The sequence below is a fragment of the Mastomys coucha genome, unplaced genomic scaffold (genome assembly GCF_008632895.1).
Source record: "Mastomys coucha isolate ucsf_1 unplaced genomic scaffold, UCSF_Mcou_1 pScaffold23, whole genome shotgun sequence".
In the NCBI taxonomy this organism is placed as follows: Eukaryota; Metazoa; Chordata; class Mammalia; order Rodentia; family Muridae; genus Mastomys; species Mastomys coucha.
This window is the reverse complement of record NW_022196906.1, coordinates 7,074,531-7,095,262: the sequence shown is the minus strand read 5'-3', so window position 1 is coordinate 7,095,262 and position 20,732 is coordinate 7,074,531.

Sequence of the window (20,732 nt, the reverse complement as noted above, 5' to 3'; positions counted from 1 at the left end):
GAGGAGGAGGAGGAGGAGGAGGAGGAGGAGAAAAATAAGGAGATTCCCAGCTCAAAGGTCCAAAAAGTATCTTCAACAAAATCATAGAAGAAAACTTCCCTAACCTAAAGAAATAGATGCTTATAAATGTATAAGAAGCTTAGAGAACACCAAATAGATTGGTTTAGAAAAGAAAATCCTCCTGCCCTATACTAACACAACCACTAAATGTACACAACAACAACAACAACAACCGGATATTAAGAGCTAAAAGAATAAAGGCCAAGTAACATGGAAAGGTAGATTTATTGGAATTGCATCTGAATTCTCAGCTGAGATTCTAAAAGCCAGAAGGGCTTGGGCAGATATCTTGTAGGCCCTAAGAGACCACAGAAGTCAGCTGAGACTACAATACCCAGGAAATTTTTCAATAACCATAGATAGAGAAAACAAAATATTCCAAAGACAAAACCAAATTTAAACAATATCTTTCAACTAATCCAGGCCTATAGAAGTTACAAGAAGGAAAATTCCAACACAAGGAGGGCAAGTATACATAAGAAAACACAAGAAATAAATAACTTCATACTAACAAAACCAAAAGAAGAGAAACACACATACACGCACACATACACACACACACACACACACTGTCAACACCAACATCAAAATAATAGGAATTAGCGATCATTGGTCACTAATATCTCTCAACATGAATAGACTCAATTCCCTAATAAAAAGACACAGGCTAACAGAATGAATGTGAAAGCAGGATCCACCATTCTGCTGCAAATAACAAGCACAACCTAGCAACAAAAATAGATATTACTTCAGAGTAGATGGCTGAAAAAAATGTTTTCTAAGCAAATGGACTGAAGAAACAAGCTGCAGTAGCTATTCTAATATCCAATAAAATAGACTTTCAAACAAAAATAATCAAAAGAGATGGGAAAGGACTTCATACATATCAAAGGAAAAATCCAACAAGATGACATTTCAATTCTGAACATACATGTCCCAAATGCAAAGGTACCCACATTTGCAAAAAAAAAATTACTAAAGTTTGAATCACACACCTAACCCCACATATTAATCATGGGATGGTTCAACACTCCACTCTCACCAATTGACAGGTCATTGAGACAGAAACTATACAGAGAAAGAAAGAAACTGACAGGTTATGAATCAAATGGACCTAACAGATATCTGTAGAACATTTCACCCTAGCACAAAGAATACACTTTCTTCTCAGCACCACATGGAACCTCCAAAATTGACCATATAATCGCTCACAACAAATACAGGAATTTTGACGTAAGTCTTGGTATCTTAACAGACCACCAAGTTTTAAAACTAGATTTCAACAATAGAAACAACAGAAAACCTACAAACCCATGGAAACTGAACAGCTCTCTTCTCAATGAACATAGGGTCAGGGAAGAAATAAAGAAAGAAATTAAAGATTTTCTAGATTTCAATGAAAACTAAGGCACAGCATACCCAGACTTATGGGACACAGTGAAAGTAGTGCTAAGAGGGAAGAAAGTTCATAGCACTATGTGCCTCTATAAAGAAATTAGAGAGATTTCACACTAGCAATTTAAAACCAAACCTGAAAAGTCTAGAGTAAAAAGAAGCAAACACAATGAAGAGGCATAATCAAATGCATGGCTGAAACCAATAAATTAGAAACAAAAAGAACAATACAGAGATCAAGGAAACCAAGACCTGGTACTTTGAGAAAATCAACAAGATAGACAAACCCAAACTAACTAAAAGGCAGAAAGACAGTATACATATTAACAAAGTCAGAAGTGAAAAGGGAGACATAACAACAGACCCTGAGGAAATTAAAAAAAAAATCATTAGATCTTCAAATGACTGTACTCCACAAAACTGGAAAATCTGATTTTCTAGATATATACTACATACCAAAGTTAAATCAAGATCAGGCAAACTCTTTAAAATAATCCTATAACCCCTCAGGAAATAGAAGCAGTCATTAAAAGCTTGCCAACCAAAAATGCTCAGAAAGTTTTAACTCAGACTTCTTCCAGATTTTTAAGGAAGAGCTAATACCAATATTCTTCCACAAAACAGACACAGAAATAATATTGCTAGACTCATTCTTTGAGGCCACAGTCATTCTGATACCTAAACCACACAAAGAATCAACAAGAAAGAGAATTTCAGACCAAATTCTCTCATGAAAATTGATGCAAAAATAGTCAATAAAATACTCATAATTCGAATCCAACAACACATCAAAAACATCATCTACCATGATCAATAGGCTTCATCACAGAGATGTAGAAATAGTTCAACATATGAAAATCCATCAATGAAATTCTCTATATAAGCAAGCTTAAAGAAAAAATCATATGTTCATGTCATTAAATATTAAAAGTCTTTGAAAAAATCCAATACTCCTGCATGTTAAAAGTCTTGGAGAGATCAGGGATACAAGGCACATACATAAACACAATAAAGGCAATATACCACAAGCAGATAGCCAACACTAAATTAAATGGAAAGAAACTTAAAGCAATTCCACTAAAATCAGAGAAAAGACAAAGCCATCCACTCCTTATATCTTCAAATATAGTACTTTAGCTAGAGCAATAAGTCAACTAAAGGAGCTCAAGAGGTTATAAGTTGGAAAGGAAGAGGTCAAAGTATCATGATTCCAAGATGATACCATAGTACATTAGTGACCTTCAAAATTCTACCAGAGAACTCTTAAAGCTGAACAAAAACCTTGCTCAAAGTGGTTGTATAGAAAATTAACGCAAAAATACCAATAGCCTTCTTTATACAAAAGATAAATGGGCCTAGAAAAATTAGGAAAACAACACCTTTCTTAATAGTCACAAATAATATAAAATTATCTTGGTCTAACTCTAACCAAGCAAAGGAAAGACGTGTTTGACAAGAGCTTCAAGGCTCTGAAGAAAGAAACTGAAGAAGATATCAGAAGATGGAAAGATGTCCCAAGTTCATGGCTAGGTAGGATTAGCAGGTTGAAAATGGACATCTTCCCAGAAATGAACCCACATACCTACGGTCACTTGATCTTTGACAAAGGTGCCAAAACCATACAGTGGAAAAAGGACAGAATTTTCAACAGATGATGCTGGCTCAATTGGCGGTTAGCATGTAGAAAAATGCAAATTGATTCATTCCTATTTTCTTGTACAAACCTCAAGTCCAAGTGGATCAGGGACCTCCACATCAAACCAAATACATTGAAACTAATTGAAAAGAAAGTGGGGAAGAACCTTGAGCAAATAGGCACAGGGGAAAATTTCCTGAAGAGGACGCCGATAGCTTATGCTCTAAGATCAAGAATTGACAAATGGGACCTCATAAAGTTACAAAGTTTCTGTAAGGCAAAAGACACTGTCAATAGAACAAAACAGCAACCAACAAATTGGGAAAAGATCTTTACCAATCCTATATCTGATAGAGGGCTAATATCCAATGTATACAAAGAGGTCAAGAAGTTAGACTCCAGAGAACCAAATAACCCTATTAAAAATGGGGTACAGAGCTAAACAAAGAATTCTCAACTGATGAATACCGAATGGCTGTGAAGCACCTAAAGAAATGTTCAATATCCTTAGTCATCAGGGAAATACAAATCAAAACAACTCTGAGATTCCACCTCACACCAGTCAGAATGGCTAGGATAAAAAACTCAGGTGACAGCAGATGTTGGAGAGGTTGTGGAGAAAGAGGAACACTATTTCATTGCTGGTGGGATTTCAAGCTGGTACAACCACTCTGGAAATCAGCTTGGCAGGTCCTCTGGATATTGGACATAGTTCTACCAAAGGACTCAGCTATACCACTCATGGGCATATACCCAGAAGATGCTCCAACATGTAATAAGGACACATGCTCCACTATGTTCATAGCAGCCTTATTTATAATAGCCAGAACCTAGAAACAACCCAGATGTCCCCCAACAGAGGAATGGATACAGAAATTGTGGTATATCTACACAATGGAGTACAACTCAGCTATTAAAAATGATGAAATTATGAAATTCTTAGGGAAATGGATGGATCTAGAGAAGATCGTCCTGAGTGAGGTAACCCAATCACAAAAGAACACACATGGTATGCACTCTCTGATAAATGGTTATTAGCCCAGAAGTTCGGAATACAGGAAGAAACCACAAACCACAAGAAACTCATTCCCATTTCTTCTTGAAAGGAGGAACAAAATACATACGGAAGAAGTTGCAGAGACTAACTATGGAGCAGAGACTGAAGGATGGATAAGACAGTCTAATATAGGTATCTCCTGAGAGGCTCTGACAGTACCTGAATAATACAGATGTAGAGGCTCACAGCTATCCATTGAACTGAGTACAGGGTTGCCAATGAAGGAGTTAGAGAAAGGACCAAAAGAGCTGAAGTGTTTGCAGCCCCTTAGGACGAACAACAATATGAACTAACTAGTACCCTCAGAGCTCCCAGGGACTCAAGCACCAACCAAGGACTATACATGGTGGAACTGATTGTTCTGGCAACATGTGTATAGTAGAGGATTGTAAAGTCGATCATCAATGGGAGGAGAGGCCCTTGGCCCTGTGAAGATTCTGTGCCCCAGTATAGGGGAATGCCAGGGCCAATAAGTGGGAGAGGGTAGGGTGGCCAGCATAGGTAGGGGGGAGGCAACAGGGGTTTGTTCTTGTTGTTTTTGTTTGTTTGTTTGTTTGTTTGTTTTTTGGAGGAGAAACTGGGAAAGGAGAAATCATATGACACGTAAAGAAAGAAAATATCTAATAAAAAAAAAGAAAAGAAAATGGACATCTTACCCAAAGTAATCTATAGTTTCTATGTGATTCCCATCAAAATACCAACATAATTCTTTACAGACCTTGCAAGAACAATTCTCAAATGTCATACAAAGAATCAAAACAGAAACAGATGGAACACTATCTAATTCAGTCTATGTTTTTTGTTGGTTTTTTTTTGGAATAGTTTGAGGAGTATTGGTATTAGCTCTTCTTTGAAGATCTCGTAGAATTCTGCACTAAGGCCATCTGGACATGAGCTTTGTTGTTGTTGTTGTTGTTGTTGTTGTTGGGAGGTTTTTTTAACGACTTCTTTTTTTTAGGCGATGTAGGCCTGTTTAGATAGTTTACCTGCTCTTGATTTAACCTTGGTACATGGTATCTGTCTAGATAATAATCCGTTTCATGTAGATTTTCTTGTTTTTCTTTTTTCTTTTTATTAGGCAGAGAAAAGGAGAGAGAGAGAGGGAGAGAGAGAAGAGAAGAAAAGAAGAGAAGAGATGAGAAGAGAATGGGGATAGAGTTGGGGCAGGAAGGCAAGAGCAAGAGAGCAAGAGCTCATGTAGATTTTCAAGTTTTGTTGAGCATAGGCTTTTGTAGTAGGATCTGATTATTATTATTATTTTTTAAAATTTCTTCAGTTTCTATTGTTATGGCCTCTCTTTCATTTCTTATTTTGTTAATTTGGATATTGTCTCTGTGTCCTTTAGTTCATTTGACTAGGGAAGTATCTATCTTGTAGATTTTCTCAAAGAACTACCTACAACTTTTGGTTTTGATGATTCTTTGTATCATTCTCTTTATTACTACTTGGTTGATTTCTGCCCTGAGTTTGACTATTTTTTGCCTTCTACTCCTCCTGGGTGTGTTTGTTTCTTTTTGCTTTAGGGCTTTCAGGTGTGCTGTTAAGTTGTTAGTGTAGATTGCTCTAATATCTTTAAGAGGGCACTTAGAGCTATAATTTTTCCTCTTGGCACTGCTTTCATTTTGTCCTATAAGAACAGATATGTTGTGCCTTCATTTTCATGGAATTCTAAAATGTCTTTAATTTCATTCTTTATTTCTTCTGTGACCAAATTATCATAAAGTCATGCAAATGTGTATTTTTTGTTAAATTTGTTATTAAAGTCTAGCCTTAGTCCACGGTGATCTGATAGGATGCTTTGGATTATTTCAATCTTCTTATACCTGTTGAGGATTGTTTGTGACCAATTATACAGTCAAATTTGGAAAAGGTACCATGAGGTACTGAGAGGAAGTTATATATTTTTTTAAAATTTTTTATTAGATATTTTCTTTATTTACATGCCATATGATTTCTCCTTTCCCAGTTTCCTCTCAAAAACAAACAAACAAACAAAACAAAACAAAAAACAACAAGAACAAAACCCTGTTGCCCCCTCCTCCCCTGGCTTGCCACCCCACCCTCTCCCACTTATTGGCCTTGGCATTTCCCTACACTTGGGCACAGAATCTTCACAGGGCCAAGGGCCTCTCCATTGATGATTGACTTTGCAATCCTCTACTATATACATGCTGCCAGAACAATCAGTCCCACCATGTATACTTCTTGATTAGTGGTTGAGTCCCTTTTGTTTTAGAGTGAAATGTTCTGTGTATATCTGTTAAATCCATTCGGTTCATAACTTCTATTAATTTCATTGTGTTTCTATATAGTTTTTGTTTCAATGGCCTGTCAATTGGTGAGAGTGGGGTGTTGAATTATCCACTATTATTGTGTGGTGTTCATTGTGTATTTGAGCTTTAGTAAAGTTTGTTTTATAAATGTGGACACTCTTGCATATGGGACATAGATGTTCAGAACTGGTACTTTCTCTTGGTGGATTTTTCCTTTGATGAATATAAAGTGTCCTTCTGCATCTTTTTTGGTATCATTTTGTTGAAAGTCTATTTTGTTGGATATTAGGATGGCAACTCCTACTTGTTTCTTGGGACAATTTGCTTGGAAGACTTTTTTTTTTTCTTTTAGTGCTGAGATAGTTTCTGTCTTTGTTATGGAGGTGTGTTTCTTGTATGAAGAAAAATGCTGGATCCTGTTTGCATATCCATTCTGTCAGCTTATACCTTTTATTAGGGAATTGAGTTCGTTGATATTGAGAGATACTAGAGATATGATACCACAATTACTCTGATAAATAAATCACAGAGACCCAAAAAAGAAAGAGAAATTCAGACCAATTTCACTTATGTATTTTGATGCAAAAATATTCAATAAAATTCTAGCAAATGAATTTCTTGAACACATCAAAACAATCATTCACTATGGTCAAGTAGGCTTCATTTCAGGGATACAAGGTTGGCTCAATATACAAAAATCAATTAATATAATCCACTATATAAACAAACTAAAAAAAAATCACATGATCTCGTGAGATGTGGAAAAAACATTTGATGAAATGCAACAGTCCTTCATGTTAAAAGTATTGGAGAGATCAGGAATTCAAGACCCATACCTAGACATAATAAAAGCAATATACAGCAATTCGACAGCTAATATCAAATTAAAAGGATAGATACTTGAATTAATCATAATAAAATCAGGGATAAGACAATGATGTCCCCATATCTATTTAATATAGTACTCAAAATTCTAGCTAGAACAATAAGACAACAAAAGGAGATCATGGGGATACAAATTGGCAAAGAAGAAGTTAAGGTATCACTATTTGCACATGATATGACAGTATAAATAAGTGACCTTAAAAATTCTACCAGAGAACTTCTATAGCTGATAAACAACTTAAGCAAAGTGTCCAGATATAAAATTAACTCAAACAAATCAGTAGTCTTCCTTTATATAAATAATAAATACTCTAAGAAGAGAAAATAGGGAAACAACACCCTTCACAGTAGTCAGAAATAATATAAAATACCTTGGGATAATTCTCACCAAGCAAGTAAAAAATCTGTGTGACAAGTACTTCAAGTCTCTGAAGAAAGAAATTAAAGAAGACCTTAGAAAATGGAGAGATCTCCAAGCTCATGGATTTGTAGGATTAACATAGTAAAAACGGCCATCCTACCAAAAGATTTAATGAAATCACCATCAAAATTCCAACACAAGTCTTCAAAGACATGGAAAGAGCAATTCTCAATTTCATATGGAAAAACAAAAAATCCAGGATACCACAAACAATTCTTAACAATAAGAGAACTTCTAGGGGAATCACCACCCGTGACCTTAAGCTATATTACAGAGGAATAGTGATAAAAAGTGGCATTGTATTGGTACAAAGACAGATACTTTGATCAATGGAATAGAATTGAAGACCCAGAAATAAAACCACACACCTATGGACAAATCTTTGTCAAAGAAGCCAAAAATATATGATGGGAAGATGAAAACATCTTCATTAAATGGTGCTGGTCTAGCTGGCAGTCAGTATGTAGAAAAAAATAAGTAAATCTATATTTGTCACCTTGTACAAAGCTCAAGTCCAAGTAGATCAAGGACCTTAACATAAAACCAGATACACTGAATCTAATAGAAAAGAAAGTGGAAAAGAGCCTTGAACTCTTGGGCATGGGTCTGGGTGAAATCCCCTAAACAGAACTCCAATGACTCAGGATCTAAGATGAAGAATTGATTAATGAGACCTCATGAAATGGAAAAGCTTTTTTAAGGCAAAGGACATAGTTGCTGGGACAAATTGACAACCTACAGAATGTGAAAAAACTTCACTAATTCCCACATCTGATAGAGGGCTAATATCCAAAATATATAAAGAACTCAAGAAGCTAACTTCCAAAAAACCAAATAACTCAATCAAAAATGGAGTATAGAAAGAAACAGAGAATCTGCAACAGAAGAATCTGGAATGTCTGAGAAACACTTAAAGAAATGTTCAAAGTCTTTATCGATCTGAGAAATGTACATCAAAACAACTTTGAGATTCCACCTTACATCAATCAGGATGTGTAAGAGCAAAAATTCAGGTGACAGCACATGTTGGCTAAAATTCAGAGTAAGCGAAACACTCCTCCATTGCTGGTGGGATTGCAAACTGGTACAACCATTCTGGAAATCAATCTAGAGGTTCCTCAGAAAATTGGAAATTAGATCTACCTAAAGACCAAGCTATATCACTCGTGGGCATATACCCAAAAGATGCCTCACCATGCCACAAGGGCACTGCTATATTATGTTCATAGCAGCCTTATTTGTGCTAGCTAGAAACTGGAGACATTCCACAATGGAAGAATGGATACAGAAAATGTGGTTTATTTGCACAGTGGAATACTATTCAGCTATTAAAAACATCATGAATTTTGCAGGCAGATGGATGGAACTACAAAATATCATCCTGATTGAGATCTCTAAGACCCAAAATGACATTTGTGGTATGTACTCACTAATAAGTATATATTAACCAAAAAACTACAGAATACCCAGGATACAATCCACAGAACTCAAAAAGGTTAACAAGTCAAATGGCTCAAGTGAAGATGCTTCAATCCCACTTGGGAGAGAGAAGAAAACAGAGGAAAGTGGGGGTGGTAGTGAACTGGGTGAGGGAGGGGAGTGGGAGGGGCAGGGGAGAATGGGAACATGATCAGGTATTGGGTGAGTGGACCAAGAGTGAAGTACCAAGGGCTAGCAGAATGAACTGAAATATACAGCCTGAGGAAGTGGGAGGTGGGGTGATCCTCTCGAACGTACCAGAGACCTGGGAGGTGAGATAATCTGAAGAGTCAAAGGGAAGGGCCTTAGATGAAATGACCAATGGTGGGGAAAAGGAACTTGTAGAATCTACATCCAATAGAAAGACAGGGCATCAAGTGGGGGTATCAGGTTGCTATCTCATAGTCAAAAATCCCAGAATTGTTCCTCTCTAAAAGATCTACAGGGGTAAAAATGGAGAAAAGCCTGAAGGAAAGGAATTTTCAGTGAGTGGCCCAAATTGATACTCATTTCAAGAAGAGGCTCCAAGGCCTGACACAATTACTGAAGATATAGTGTACATACATACAAAAGCCTATCATAGTTGCCCTCTGAGAGGCCCCACAAGTAGCAGACTGAGACAGAGGCAGATACAGACAACCAAAGGTCTGATGTTGGGGACCCCTGTGATTGAATTAGGGAAAGGCTGGAAGAAGTTGAGGAGGATGGTAACCTCATAGGAAGACCAGCTGTCTCAGCAAACCTGGACTCCCAAGATCTCTCAGACACTGAATCACCAACCAGGCAGCATACACTAGCTGGTCTGAGACACCTGACACATAAACTGCAGAGGATAGCTTGGTCCGGCCTCAATGAGTGAAGATGCACCTATCCCTTGAGAGACTTGAGGACCCAGGGAATGCAAAGACCTGACAGGATGTGTGTGTGTGTGTGGGTATGTGGGGACATTCTCTTGGAGATGGGGGAGTAGGAATGGGATGAGAAACTTTCAGATGGTAGACAGGAAGGGGGGATAATGACTGAACTGTAAAAACGATTAAAGATAATAATAACTAAAAAAGAAAAAAGAAAAAAATTCTAAAATCAAAAAACCCAGGATAGCTAAATCATTCCTCTATAGTAAAGGAACATCTGGAGGTATCACTATCCCTGATTGCAAGTTGTAATACAGAGCAATAGGAATAAAATTTGGATGGTATCAGAATACAAACATCAGATTGATCAGTGGAACAGAATCAAAGACCCAGAAATTAGTCCACACTCCTATGGACCCTTAATTTTTGACAAATATACCAAAATCATTTAATAGAAAAATAAAAACATCTTCAGCATATGTTACTTCTCTAACTGAATGTCTGCATGTAGAAGAAATGCAAATACATCCATTTTCATTTTGCACAAAACTCAAGTTCAAGTGGCTCAAAGATCTGAACATAAAACTGGACACACTAATTCTAATAGAAGGGACAATGAGGACTATTTTTGAACTTACTGGTATCAGAGACATCTTCCTGAACACAACTTCATCAGCTGAGTTACTTAGATTAAACAATTAATATGGGACCTCCTGAAATTGAAAAGCTTCTGTAAGGCAAAGGACACAGTCAATAGGACAAAATGGCATCCTACAGAATGGGAAAAGATCTTCAACCCTACATCTAACAGAGGGCTAATAACCAAAATATAGGAAGAAGTCAAGAAATTAAACACCAACATACTGAACCAATTAAATAAAATAATAGGGTACTTGGTTAAATTCAGAGAATTCTCAACAGGGGAATTCATAGTGGCTGAGAAGCCCTTGATAATGTCCAATAACCTTAGTCATCAGGGAAATACAAATCAAGATGACTTTGAGATTCGTAGTGGCTCTCATTATAGTGATGATAATAAAATTCAAGTGATGGCACATGCTGGTTATGATGTAGGGCAAGTAAAAACACTCCTTTACTGGTGGGAGTACAAACCTGTACAACTATTGTGGTTTTGCAAAGAATTGGGAATATTCTACCTTGAGACTCAGCCATACCACTGCTAAGCATATACCCCAAAGAATCTCCATCACAAAACAAGGATACTCGTTCTCCTTTGTTATAGCAACTTTATTCATAATATCCAAAACCTGGAAACAGCCTAGGTGTCTCTAAATGGAAGGATAGAGAAAATGTGGTATATTTACACAATGGAATTCTGCTCAGCAATTAAAATCAAGGACATAGTAACATTTGAGGGAAAATATATAGCACTAGAAAAATATAATCCTGAGTGAGAAAAATATTAGTGAGGTAGATATTAGTCATAAAATACAGGATAACAAGGGTACAATCCACAGACCCAAAGATGCTAAGTAACAAAGAGGGCCCAAGGGAAGTTTCTTGAATATTGCTCAAAAGGGGAAATAAAATAGAGATCTGAAATTATTGGAGGGAAGGAACTGGATAAGAGAGAGAGATAGGGAGAGAAACAGAGGTGTGGATCAGGAATGAGGAGGGGGTTAGCTTGGGAGAGAGAATACAAATCATGGTATGGCATCTTTGGGATCGAGGAGGATTTCCAGAGTCTGTGGGGGGTGACCCTAGCTGAGAACTCTACCAGTGGAGGAAGTGGAGCCTGAAGAAGCCACCTCCTATAACCAGGTGAGAATTCTAGTGGATGGATGGGGACAACCCACCCACAAAAACTTCAATCCAAAATTGGTCCTGCCTAGAAGAAGTGCAAGGATAAAGTTGGAGCAGAGATTAAGAAAATGGTCAGTCAGTGACTGGCCCAACTTGAGACCGACCCCATGGGAGGGAGCCAACTTCTGACACAAATAATGATATTCTATTGTGCTTTCAGACAGTAGCCTAGCATCAATGACTCCCAGGAGGCTTCCTCCGACATCTGTTGGACACAGATACAGAGATGCACAGCCATACAATAGGCAAAGTTCAGGAGTCATGTAGAAAAGCAGAGGGAAGATTGAGGGAGCTGGATGGATCAGGGTTATCACAAGACCTACAGAGTCAACTAACCTGGGTCCATGGGGTTCACAGAGACTGAACTAGCAACCCAAGAGCATGCAGGGGTTGTACCTAGGCCTCCTACACAGATGTATCAGGTGTGCAGCTTGATCTTCAAGTGAGTCCCCTAATAATTGGTGCAATAGCTCTCTCTGACTCTGTTGTCTACCTTTGGATCCATTTCCCGTAGTTGGGCTGCCTTGCCTGGCCTCAGTGGGAGAGGATACACCTAATCTATGCTGCAACTTGATGTGCCAGAGGGATATTAGTACTCATGGGGGTCCCCTTCTCTGAGATAGAGGCGATGAGAAATGGGGGAGGGATTTAAGGGTGAGGCTGGGAGATGAGGAGGGTTCTTTGCTTAGGTGTTGCAGGTTGATTTTAATATTTTGATTCAGTCAGGAATCTGCATGTTCAAATGCTAAAAGGTCCTTGTCCCCAGTCATTTTTTTGATTGATCAATAAAGATGCAATCAGCTAATGGCTGAGCATGGGACAGGACCCTTAGAGTTTCTCAGATTATGACAAGAAGAACAAGAGAATCTCCATGACTTGAGGAAGAAGGATGAGATGCAGGAGCTGCAGGAGTTGCAGGAGTTGTAGGAGTGAGTTGCAGGAGTTGCAGGAAAGAAAGTCAACCAGCCATGTGAGAACTTGGATGGGTGCCCACTGGGCACTTCACCTATTGGACCTAAGGTAGCAGGGTAAGATTTAGAAGTGCCCAGCCTTTGAAGTAGCCAAGGTATTACAAATTAAGCTAATGTATGTGTATCTTTCATTTGAGGATCTAAAGATTTCCTGGGCGACCTGCTGGGAGCACAAAGAGATGTAGCTAAGAATTCCCACTACAGATGGTGGCCAACTCAGTGAGCAAGAAATCACTTTTAAAAATATTTTACAAATTCTCAGGTGGAATACATACACAATAATATAGTTTAGGAGGAGGGAGAATTAGTTTCTCAGTGAGCTAAGCCATGATTCATGTGGTTCTAGCACAAGCAGCAAAACTAGAACAAAGGAACACAGCTGCCTGGGGGGATTTACCCTGGGGCCCCATTATTATTATTATTATTATTATTATTATTATTATTATTATTATTATTATTATTATTGCTATTATTACTACTACTACTACATTTTTATTTTAGTTTTTTTTCCTTTTTTATTGGATATTTCCTTTATTTACATTTCAAAATTATCCCCTTCCCTGGTTCCCCCCTCAAGGCCCCCTATCCCATTTCTCCTCCCCTGCTTCTACAAGGGTGGTCTCCCATCTACTCAGCCACTCCTGCCTGCCTGCTCTTGAATTCCCCTACACTGGGGCATTGAACCTTCACAGGACCAAGGGCCTCTCTTCCCATTGACGCCTGACAAGGCCATTCTCTGCTACATAAGCAGCTGGAGCCATGGGTCCCTCCATGTGTACTCTCTTCAGATCATGTAAATCTCTCACTTTTTACCCTGGGCCCCTTGAAAGGATTCTAGCTGCCTCAGAAAGCCTTAACTGAGAAGCTGGGATCCTCTGCTGTACAGAGTCAAGCTGGCTGATAGGAGGAAGACAATAAAAGGCAGAGAGCCAGATGATAGACACAACCTGCTTCCTCCAAGCAAATATTCAAAGGATGGATATTTTTAAAATTTGATTGAATTGTTTTTAAGACTTGAGGAGTATATAATGGTAATTATGTAAATGTTCTTAAAGAGACATCAAGCTCCACAGAAGAGAGAAGGTAGGGAGAGTGAATGGAAAAATGCTTTAAGGAAATTTCAAGTCTCGCCAGGCAAATTCTCACATGGGTTTGCATGCAATTTCTGGGATTGCTTACCCTAGTACGACAAAAACCAGAGTCCGTAAATAGGCTTATACAGTAAGAAGAAGGGAATTGAAGTAAAGTGACATACATAGATGTATAAAGATTGAGGCATTTGAACTTAAACTAACTAGATCAAGAGCAAGGGATAGGAAGCCTAACCTATTTCAAACAGTAGAAACTTAGGCCTTGAGAATCATATAAAGAGAAAGAGGCATACTACACTATGTATCTACAGAAATATTAATCTCCATAGTAGGGAGGATTTAAGTATACATGGGTATATAAATAATTTAGGCCTTGATCTCAGATAGGTCGGGGCAGGGGACAGCAAAGAAGCACTGTCTCAACACAGAGTATTTGTTCAGTTTGCTTTAATTGCTTTGAATTGTTTTAATTATCAAAATGTGTGTGGTTATGAGTTTGGTGGTTATATTAAAGCTCCTCTGGGAGAGAGTTCAAGTTATACTTTAATGATTTCTGGTTACTGGACCAAGGACATGCTATTTTGGCTCTGTGTTTGTGTTGACAGGAAAGGAAAAAAGGCTTTGGACCCCTTCCAGAATGATATAGATCAAATATGACAGGGGAAGACCTGCTGAAGATCTAGAAACATTCTAGGAAATCAAACAGGACAGGTAACTTGATCTGCTGATACCTCAACATGGGTACAGCCCAGTAACTAGCTTAGACATAAAAATGTCTCTTGCTGAAATTTCAGCTAAAGTGAGACAATAAATCTTGCTGGCTATAGAATCCTTAAGATTCTTCATGCACTTCTTCATATGGCATAAATGAAGAATTATCACAATTGGTCATTGATAAAATTAACTCATAAAAAAGACAGTTGTTTTTCACCTACCCAAACAAGGAGCAAAATTTCATCCTCAACTGATCTGTGCACCCTGCATAATCCAGAAGAATATCTTCATGGTACTAAAATTTTGGTTGTGAGAGTCATATATTACAGAATGTACAGCTATGGCAAGATTCATCCTCAGAGATGCTAAACTGATGCTGTCCAGAGACTTACTTCCAAAATAGCTTTAAAATTGCTACTGATTCCAGATGCTCTCACTTCATCTAGCCTTTCAGATGGACCCAGTCAGAACTTCAGTCAAGCCCTGAGCCTTGTAAACATAGAGATTGGATAACAGATGCTAAATTTACCTTTCTTAAGCCTAGCTAATTTTTCTAATTTTCCTATTCCTCCCCAACCACTTTAAAGAATTTCTTATTACCCCTATTCAGCATAAAAAAGTCATGGAGTGTCATCAGCCTGATTCTTTGAGTTTGAGTGTCTGGTTATGGTTATTTTACAAATTACAGATAGGTTGTCATATTAAAGAATAACTTGGGAATGTTTATAATTTTGAACAGGGAGGAAATAGGTTGGATAGATTACTAATTTTTTTTCACAAAAACATTTATCTTTAAAAACATAACCTTATGTTGATAGAAATATTTGTAATTGGTGCAAAATTGAAGTTACAATTTCATACATTGGTATAGAATTTATATATTGATATAGAATTAAGGTTTTCAATAGTATAAATGTATATATTGATGCAAAATTAGAAATTTATATTTTTGCTCTTAGATTGGCATTGTGCCTATGCAACTTATTTAGTAATATGAGACTTTCACCTAGTCCTTTTAATAGCTGTTATTACAAATTGTTTAAGTAACATAAGTTAAGGGCCAGATAGTAAATTCATGGTTATGTTAGATTCTAATTTAGTTATAATAAAGTGCTTTCAATTTATTCAAGTAGAAATGGCTAAGAGTAGCTAAAGTTTAACAGTTCAAATATACTTTACATTGATAGTATTCACAAACATCAGAAATCCATGAATTTAATGATTTCATTATTATTAGAAATTTTGACTAAAGACATGTCTGCTCCTGACAGTACCCTCTTCATGGTTCAAAGAAGATACTGAACATCTTTACCTCCAGAAAGGTTGATTATCATGGCAGGATAGACAGTGGGCAGAAATTGCCTGTTTTATCTGCAGACAAAATACTGTCCAAAAGGACAAACAGATGTAGGATAGTCGACTGCCAATCTCTGCCAAGTCAAGGTAAGCTTGTCCATCATATTCCAACTTCATTTCCAGGTCTGACAGATGGCCCTGGGTCAAGAGACTGATGACAGATGCTCCAATATTATAAAGAATTGTCCAGATAGTCAGTTTCTCTTCAATTTGTTTGATTTTTTTTTTTTTGATTTTTTGAGGCAGGGTTTCTCTGTATAGCCCTGGCTGTCCTGGAACTCACTCTGTAGACCAGGTTGGGCTAGGACTCAGAAATCCCCCTGCCTCTGCCTCCCAAGTGCTGGGATTAAAATTGTGCACCACCACCGCTCAGCTTAAATTTTTATTTTTATGCTTCCCATTTATTCATGTAATAATTAATTCTTGGATTTTTGATGGGGTTGAAGATGAATTATAGTCCCATAAACAAACTTAAGTTGTTTAACATTGAAAAATATGATATAAAGTTGAAAGCATGGTTTTTCAGATGATGTTACAGGCTAAAAACCAAAACATAATTCAGGTATAGCATCATAAATTCTTGAAGTTAAGAATGATGATAGAGTACTTTATCTAATTGACAAATATGTTGGACTGGATGTTCATGGTATATTATACTCCATGCTTTACATAATCGATGTGATTGTACTCAATTTATATCTGAGAGAAGAGGTTTTTTTTTTTTTTTTAAATTTGGGCAGAAAAGGTGAAGTGTTGGAGATTGCTTCTAATGCTTTGATTCAACTGGGAATCTGCATGTCTAAACACTAACGGTCCTTGTCCCCAATTGGCTTTTGACTGATCAATAAAAATGCCAATGGCCAATGGCTGGGCACAGGGCAGGACCCTTAGAGTTTCATGGGCTAGGATTCAGGGAGGAACAGAGGAGAATCGCCATGAGTTGGGGAAGGACGATGGGACTCAGGAGCTGCAGGAAAGAAGTCCCAACAGCCATGTGAGAATTTGGTTGGGTGACTCCTGCACTTGGCCTATTGGGCCAAATGTTTCAGAAGGTTTAGGAGTGCACGGCCTTTGAAGTGGCCAAGGCATTTCAAAAGTAAACTAGTGTATGTATGTTTTTTGTTTGTGGATTCAAAGAGTTCCTGGACAGGTGGCTGGAAGTATGTGACCTGCTGGGAAAACAAAGTGGTGTAGCTAAAAACTCTTGTTACAATTAAGTTGTAAAGAGAATACATAAATAAATTAATGGGAAAAAAGAATTACCTCTACTGTCTACTGCAATAGTTCTTAAAAATCCCTCAATTTTGTTTGAAGCTCAGTATTCCCTTGGCTACTTTCATAGGTGTTCCCTGTGTGTTCTTAGTTGTGATCTAAAATAATCCAGCACAAGTGTCAGGTCAAAATTTAAAGGCATCACTTTTAGCCTGTGTCCTTGTCATTTTGTTCTTTAACTGAAGCATGCATCTTGATAGTTTTAAGCAAATAAATTCTGTGTTATTTGTGTAGTAGAGTTTTAGTTCTGCACAAATCATGGTAGAGACCAAAAAAGGTCAAAGCAGGGATGAGGGGCCAGATGAATATATGTGAGGTTTCTGGATATCTTCATGAAAAGAGGAGTCTAGAAAAGAACAGGGTAATGGTGATAGTCATAAAAGAAAATCCTGAGGCATTTTAGGAACAGAATCTGTGGCATTTAGTGAGATAGAGAAAGTAAGGAGAAGCTTAAGATAACTTGCTAGTATTTTGTCTGGATTGAGCTGTTTGTGTAAAGCATATGTAAGAGGAAAATGCCAAACCCATACTTTCAGGTATATATATCTTTGACATGTTCATTTGAGGTGTTTTTAAAATATTTTAAATAAATAAATAAATCCTGAATAATATAGAATGGAAAGACAGAAATGCTGATGAGATGGCTCAGTGGGAAAAGGTACATGCCACTATTACTGACAACTCAGTTTCATTTTGGGATCTACCTGAGGTAAGGAGAGCACTAACTCATACAAATTGTCCTCTGACCTCCACACACGTGATATAGCATGCACACACCCCAGCACATACACACAAAACCAACAAATGAAATTTAACAATACAGAAGAAAACAAGAAGGCAGAACTCTAATTTGTTTCAGGAAATGTGCTGCATTTTTATTTATGAGTTTTTGCATGGTTAGGTGGTAGGTGCTCTGTGCAGAACCAATGTGTTGATATTATAAATTATGACAATTGGTATTGTAAATCGATTAGCTAGTTCAATTTTTGAAGTAGTTAGAAAGGCATTAAACAGAATTAAAAAGAGCAGTATCCTATATTGTGTCTGTGAGGCTTTAATGCTGTGTTTCAGTTCCATGAAATGAGGTTTTGTTTGCAAGAGTCCCTGTAATAAGGGCTTAGTGGAGTCTTTGCTCTGTTTTAGTATTGTCTATTTTTTCAGGCTGTGAACTTTGGGAGTTTTTATTCATAGGGAAAGGTATTTAGGGGAAGGAATATCTCTTCTCCTCATTCATATTTAGTATATTCTTATACTTTAAATTTGATGGAAACCAACAGAACTTTACAAACTCTTTGGCACAAGTAAAAAGAGTATGGTCTAGCACCATGCTTCATATTTCACTCTATTATGTCTGATGACCTGAGCTCCATTCTGGGACATGATATAAGGAGAGGACCAACCCTTACAAGTTGTCCTCTGACATCCACACATGTGCTATAGCATGCACACACCCCAGCAATACATGCTCTTATAACTCTACATATTTTCTTAGAGCAAGCCTCGAATTATGGAATTATTTTCTTGTCTTTTCTCCTAGCAAGCCACAAGCATTTCAGCATATCTCATGGTATATCTTTTCCTGTGCTATCTTTCTCAACAAACTTACTACCCAAACACAGATGTTTTATAGAAGGAAGAAGATTGTAGCATTTCCTTCATTTGTACGCATAGGAATATCTCTAAATGAAGAATAAGTGCTCAAGAGAGACCTAGACTTGAAAAGTTGTAACTTCAAGGGACACAGCATTAAATTTTAATACTAAAGTATCTTTGGAGAATTTCTCTCTTGGTAAGAGGAGGCACTTCAGGAGGTTTTTAGTTTATATTTGGTATTGTCTATAAATTGAGTTTATTAAACCCATATATCCATTTATATATGTTTAATGTATTTTGTACCAGTTTTCTGTAAGTCTTTTGATATTATAAATAAATTAAACCTTAACATATAAAGGAGGAAGGAAGAGAAGAAAGAATATGGCTTATTTTAACACTCAGAACTACCATGGGAAACATGCAAATTTAAGATTCAAACAAAAAATTCAAATGAAACTTTTCAGTGTCCTTAGAGTTTGGATCTTCTTTGCAAATGTGAGTCATTGTCACTAGAAATACATGCACACCACACACACACACACACACATACACACACACACACACACACACACACACACACATGCACACACACACTTCTAAAGAGATAACCATTGCAGCCACTGGATCTTGATTCAGTTTTCTAACAAAAAGAAATGGGAGGGGCACTTTATATTCATAAAAGGAAAGGAATCCATGAAGATGACATCCCAATTTGAGTATCTATTCCCCAAATGCTAGGGCACTCATGTGTAAAAGAAACATTAAGTTTAAGTCACACATCAAATCCCACACACTAATAGCGGGAGACTTTAGCACCCCACTCTCACCAAAGGACAGGTCACCCAGACAGAAAGAAAACAAAGAAATAATGGATAATGATGTCACTCAAGTAGACCTAACAATATATCTACAGAATATTTTACCCAAACAAAGGAATATATCTTCCTCTCAGCATATGACCATATACTTGGTCACAAAGCAAGTTTCAACAGATAAAAGGAAATTGAAATAATCTTTTGTATCTTATCAGAGGACAGTAAGTTAAAGCTGAACTTCAACAGCAACAGAAATAATAGATAGCTCACACACTCTTGGAAACTAAACAATTCTCTACTCAATTCTGGTTCAGGAAACAAGGAAAAAAAATCAAAGATTTTCTAGAATTCAATGGAAATAAAAACACAACATATGCAAACTTATGGGACACAGTCAAAGCAGTTTTAAGTAGTAAGGTAATAACACCAAGTACCCTTACAAAAGCATTGGAGAGTTCTCATACTAGTTATTTAAAAGTACACCTGAGGGGGGAGGCAACAGGGGTTTGTTCTTGTTGGTTTTTTTTGTTTGTTTGTTTGTTTATTTTTTTGTTTTTTGTTTTTTGAGGGGAAACTGGGAAAGGAGAAATCACATGACATGTAAATAAAGAAAATATCTAAGAAAAAGAAAAAGAAAAAAAACTACACCTGAGAATTCTAGAGCAAAAAAAAAAAAAAAAAAAAAAAAAAAAGAAAATGAACACACCCAAGATGTGTAGATGCTGAAAATAATCAAGCGAAAGGCTGAATAAAGTATAAACAAAGAGAATACTAAACAATCAGTGAAACAAAGATTTAGTTTTTTGAGAAAATCAACAAGATAGACAAACCCTTAGCCAAAGTAACTAAAAGGCAGAGAAAGCATATCAAATTAAAAATATCAGAAATAAAAAAGAGGACATAACAATAGACAGGAAATCTAAATAATCCTTAAATCATTCTTTAAGAATCTGTGCTCAAAAAACTAGAAAATCTAAAAAAAAACCAAAAACCAAAAACAAAAAAGCAAAAAAACAAAAAAACAAAAAAACAAAAC